This window comes from Melanerpes formicivorus, unplaced genomic scaffold (genome assembly GCF_026170545.1).
Source record: "Melanerpes formicivorus ecotype bairdi unplaced genomic scaffold, bMelFor1.0.p_v2 SCAF_682, whole genome shotgun sequence".
NCBI lineage: Eukaryota > Metazoa > Chordata > Aves > Piciformes > Picidae > Melanerpes > Melanerpes formicivorus.
This window is the reverse complement of record NW_027143034.1, coordinates 12412-17500: the sequence shown is the minus strand read 5'-3', so window position 1 is coordinate 17500 and position 5089 is coordinate 12412.

Here is a 5089-nt window from a genome sequence, read left to right as displayed (position 1 = left end):
CTTCCCGCCGTTGCCTCTTGCCGCTACCCCCGCCCCCCCCCCGCTGCCGGTTTGCGCGGAGCCCCCCCTTCCCGCCGTTGCCTCTTGCCGCTACCCCCCGCCCCCCCCCCGCTGCCGGTTTGCGCGGAGGCCCCCCTTCCCGCCGTTGCCTCTTGCCGTTACCCCCGCCCCCCCCCCGCTGCCGGTTTGCGCGGAGCGCCCCCGCCTGCCGTTGCCTCTCGCCGCGGCCACCACCGCCCCCTCCACACCCCCGGGCCCCCGTTACCGGTTTGCGCGGAGCCCCCCCTCCCGACGTTGCCTCTTGCCGCTGCTGCCACCCCCAGCTCCCCACACCCCCCGGCTCCCGTTAGCGGTTTGCGCGGAGCCCCCCCTTCCCCCCTTCGCGGGCTGCCGCTTCCCTCCCGGGCTGCCCGGCTGCTCTCTAACCCCTGCGACCGAGGCGGCGCTGTTAGGGCGGCCGTGCCGGTGCCCCTTGCCGCAGCTAGCCTCTCGCCGCTGCCCCTCCCGTCCGTCGTCCCCCGTCCCCAAAAACTTGCTGCTCTCCACGCTGGAGCCTGCACGGGGGAGGTTGCGCTCCGCTCCTCCGGCCCTAAAGCCGCCCTCGCCCGCCCCCCGGCTTGCCGCTTGGCTCGGCTGCCCGCCCGCCCGCTAATCCCCCCCAACGCCCCCACCCCAAAAACACCCCAGCCCTACCGCATGCCGCTCCCCCTCTCCCCGCTCTCGCTGACCGCTGCCACCCCCCCCCACCCCTCCCCCCCGAAACAAACCCCCCAGCCCTACCGCATGCCGCTCCCCCTCTCTCCCTAGCCTGCCCCCCCCGCCGTCGCTTGCTGCCGCCGCCGCCGCCGCCCGCCGCCGCCGCCGCCGGGACCCGCCTCGGTCTGGTGGCGCGCGCTCGGAGATCCCCGGCTACCCGTCCGTCCGTCCCTCCCTCCCGCCCCGCCCCGGGGGAGGGCCCGGGGCAGCGCGGGCAGGCGGGGAGCAAAAAAAGGCGCGGGCGCCAAAAAACGTCGGGGTCCCGGGGTGGCGGAGTGGGGCGGCGGCGGGGGCGGCGGCGGGTACACGGCGCCGGGTCCAGGGCGCCGGGTCCAGCCCGTCCCGGGGCGGGGACAGGTGGTGTCGTCCGTCCCCGCCCCCGTAACCTGCTCTGAAGCATCCGCTTCCCGCCGCGGTTCGCCCTCCACACCCCCCGCCGCACACGCAGCTGCCGCTTCCCGCCGCCTCTGCCCCCCGCCCCGGGATCAACCACCCGCCGGGTCCAGCCGGTCCCGGTCCCGGGAACCTGCTCCCGGGGCCAGCCGGAGCCACGCCCCCTCCTCTGACGCTTCCAGCTGCCGCCTCCCCTCCCACCCCCCAAACTCACACTGGCCCTCGCCGGCCCGCCCACCCGCCTACCTGCTTGCCCGCCGCCGCTGGGTGGCGTGCCGGACACTCGCACACAGGTACACAGACAGGGACACAGGGACACAGGCACTCAGGCACACAGGGACACAGGGACACAAGGACACAGGGACACAGGCACTCAGGCACTCAGGCACTCAGGGACACAGGGACACAGGGACACAGGCACTCAGGCACTCAGGGACACAGGGACACAGGGACACAGGGACACAGGCACTCAGGCACACAGGGACACAGGTGGCGGGCCGGAGGCCTCTCTCCACTGTGTGGCAGGGGTCCAAGAGCCACCCCAGCCCAACCCAGAGGGTCTTTTGCACCTCTCTAGAGGCCACCCAGAGACCCCAGGCCGCAGCAGAAGCCTCCCCCGCATGCTCTGCAGGCTTCCGACCCACCCCAGGCCGCACCAGAAGCCTCCCCCGCAAGCTCTGCAGGCTTCCGACCCACCCCAGGCCGCAGCAGAAGCCTCTCCCGCACGCTCTGCAGGCTTCTCAGCCACCCCAGGCCGCACCAGAAGCCTCCCCCGCACGCTCTGCAGGCTTCTCAGCCACCCCAGGCCGCAGCAGAAGCCTCTCCCCGCACGCTCTGCAGGCTTCTCAGCCACCCCAGGCCGCAGCAGAAGCCTCTCCCGCACGCTCTGCAGGCTTCTCAGCCACCCCAGGCCGCACCAGAAGCCTCCCCCGCACGCTCTGCAGGCTTCTCAGCCACCCCAGGCCGCAGCAGAAGCCTCCCCCGCATGCTCTGCAGGCTTCCGACCCACCCCAGGCCGCACCAGAAGCCTCCCCCGCAAGCTCTGCAGGCTTCCGACCCACCCCAGGCCGCAGCAGAAGCCTCTCCCGCACGCTCTGCAGGCTTCCGACCCACCCCAGGCCGCAGCAGAAGCCTCTCCCGCACGCTCTGCAGGCTTCTCAGCCACCCCAGGCCGCAGCAGAAGCCTCTCCCGCACGCTCTGCAGGCTTCTCAGCCACCCCAGGCCCCAACAGAAGCCTCTCCCGCACGCTCTGCAGGCTTCTCAGCCACCCCAGGCCGCACCAGAAGCCTCCCCCGCACGCTCTGCAGGCTTCTCAGCCACCCCAGGCCGCACCAGAAGCCTCTCCCGCACGCTCTTCAGGCTTCTCAGCCACCCCAGGCCGCACCAGAAGCCTCTCCCGCACGCTCTGCAGGCTTCCGACCCACCCCAGGCCGCAGCAGAAGCCTCTCCCCGCACGCTCTGCAGGCTTCTCAGCCACCCCAGGCCGCAGCAGAAGCCTCTCCCGCACGCTCTGCAGGCTTCTCAGCCACCCCAGGCCGCAGCAGAAGCCTCTCCCGCACGCTCTGCAGGCTTCTCAGCCACCCCAGGCCGCACCAGAAGCCTCCCCCGCACGCTCTGCAGGCTTCTCAGCCACCCCAGGCCGCACCAGAAGCCTCTCCCGCACGCTCTGCAGGCTTCTCAGCCACCCCAGGCCGCACCAGAAGCCTCCCCCGCACGCTCTGCAGGCTTCTCAGCCACCCCAGGCCGCACCAGAAGCCTCTCCCGCACGCTCTGCAGGCTTCTCAGCCACCCCAGGCCGCACCAGAAGCCTCCCCCGCACGCTCTGCAGGCTTCTCAGCCACCCCAGGCCGCACCAGAAGCCTCCCCCGCACGCTCTGCAGGCTTCCCACCCACCCCAGGCCGCAGCAGAAGCCTCTCCCCGCACGCCCTGCAGGCTTCTCAGCCACCCCAGGCCGCAGCAGAAGCCTCTCCCGCACGCTCTGCAGGCTTCTCAGCCACCCCAGGCCGCAGCAGAAGCCTCTCCCGCACGCTCTGCAGGCTTCTCAGCCACCCCAGGCCGCAGCAGAAGCCTCTCCCGCACGCTCTGCAGGCTTCTCAGCCACCCCAGGCCGCAGCAGAAGCCTCTCCCGCACGCTCTGCAGGCTTCTCAGCCACCCCAGGCCGCAGCAGAAGCCTCTCCCGCACGCTCTGCAGGCTTCTCAGCCACCCCAGGCCGCAGCAGAAGCCTCCCCCGCACGCTCTGCAGGCTTCTCAGCCACCCCAGGCCCCAACAGAAGCCTCTCCCGCACGCTCTGCAGGCTTCCGACCCACCCCAGGCCGCAGCAGAAGCCTCTCCCGCACGCTCTGCAGGCTTCCGACCCACCCCAGGCCGCACCAGAAGCCTCCCCCGCACGCTCTGCAGGCTTCCGTCCCACCCCAGGCCGCACCAGAAGCCTCCCCCGCACGCTCTGCAGGCTTCTCAGCCACCCCAGGCCGCACCAGAAGCCTCCCCCGCACGCTCTGCAGGCTTCTCAGCCACCCCAGGCCGCAGCAGAAGCCTCCCCCGCACGCTCTGCAGGCTTCTCAGCCACCCCAGGCCGCAGCAGAAGCCTCCCCCGCACGCTCTGCAGGCTTCTCAGCCACCCCAGGCCCCAACAGAAGCCTCTCCCGCACGCTCTGCAGGCTTCCGACCCACCCCAGGCCGCACCAGAAGCCTCCCCCGCATGCTCTGTAGGCTTCTGACCCACCCCAGGCCCCAACAGAAGCCTCCCCCGCACGCTCTGCAGGCTTCTCAGCCACCCCAGGCCGCAGCAGAAGCCTCTCCCGCACGCTCTGCAGGCTTCTCAGCCACCCCAGGCCGCACCAGAAGCCTCTCCCGCACGCTCTGCAGGCTTCTCAGCCACCCCAGGCCGCACCAGAAGCCTCCCCCGCACGCTCTGCAGGCTTCTCAGCCACCCCAGGCCGCAGCAGAAGCCTCCCCCGCATGCTCTGCAGGCTTCCGACCCACCCCAGGCCGCACCAGAAGCCTCCCCCGCAAGCTCTGCAGGCTTCCGACCCACCCCAGGCCGCAGCAGAAGCCTCTCCCGCACGCTCTGCAGGCTTCCGACCCACCCCAGGCCGCAGCAGAAGCCTCTCCCGCACGCTCTGCAGGCTTCTCAGCCACCCCAGGCCGCAGCAGAAGCCTCTCCCGCACGCTCTGCAGGCTTCTCAGCCACCCCAGGCCGCAGCAGAAGCCTCTCCCGCACGCTCTGCAGGCTTCTCAGCCACCCCAGGCCGCACCAGAAGCCTCTCCCGCACGCTCTGCAGGCTTCTCAGCCACCCCAGGCTGCACCAGAAGCCTCCCCCGCACGCTCTGCAGGCTTCTCAGCCACCCCAGGCCGCACCAGAAGCCTCTCCCGCACGCTCTGCAGGCTTCTCAGCCACCCCAGGCCGCACCAGAAGCCTCCCCCGCACGCTCTGCAGGCTTCTCAGCCACCCCAGGCCGCACCAGAAGCCTCTCCCGCACGCTCTGCAGGCTTCTCAGCCACCCCAGGCCGCACCAGAAGCCTCCCCCGCACGCTCTGCAGGCTTCTCAGCCACCCCAGGCCGCACCAGAAGCCTCCCCCGCACGCTCTGCAGGCTTCCCACCCACCCCAGGCCGCAGCAGAAGCCTCTCCCGCACGCCCTGCAGGCTTCTCAGCCACCCCAGGCCGCAGCAGAAGCCTCTCCCGCACGCTCTGCAGGCTTCTCAGCCACCCCAGGCCGCAGCAGAAGCCTCTCCCGCACGCTCTGCAGGCTTCTCAGCCACCCCAGGCCGCAGCAGAAGCCTCTCCCGCACGCTCTGCAGGCTTCTCAGCCACCCCAGGCCGCACCAGAAGCCTCTCCCGCACGCTCTGCAGGCTTCTCAGCCACCCCAGGCCGCAGCAGAAGCCTCTCCCGCACGCTCTGCAGGCTTCTCAGCCACCCCAGGCCGCAGCAGAA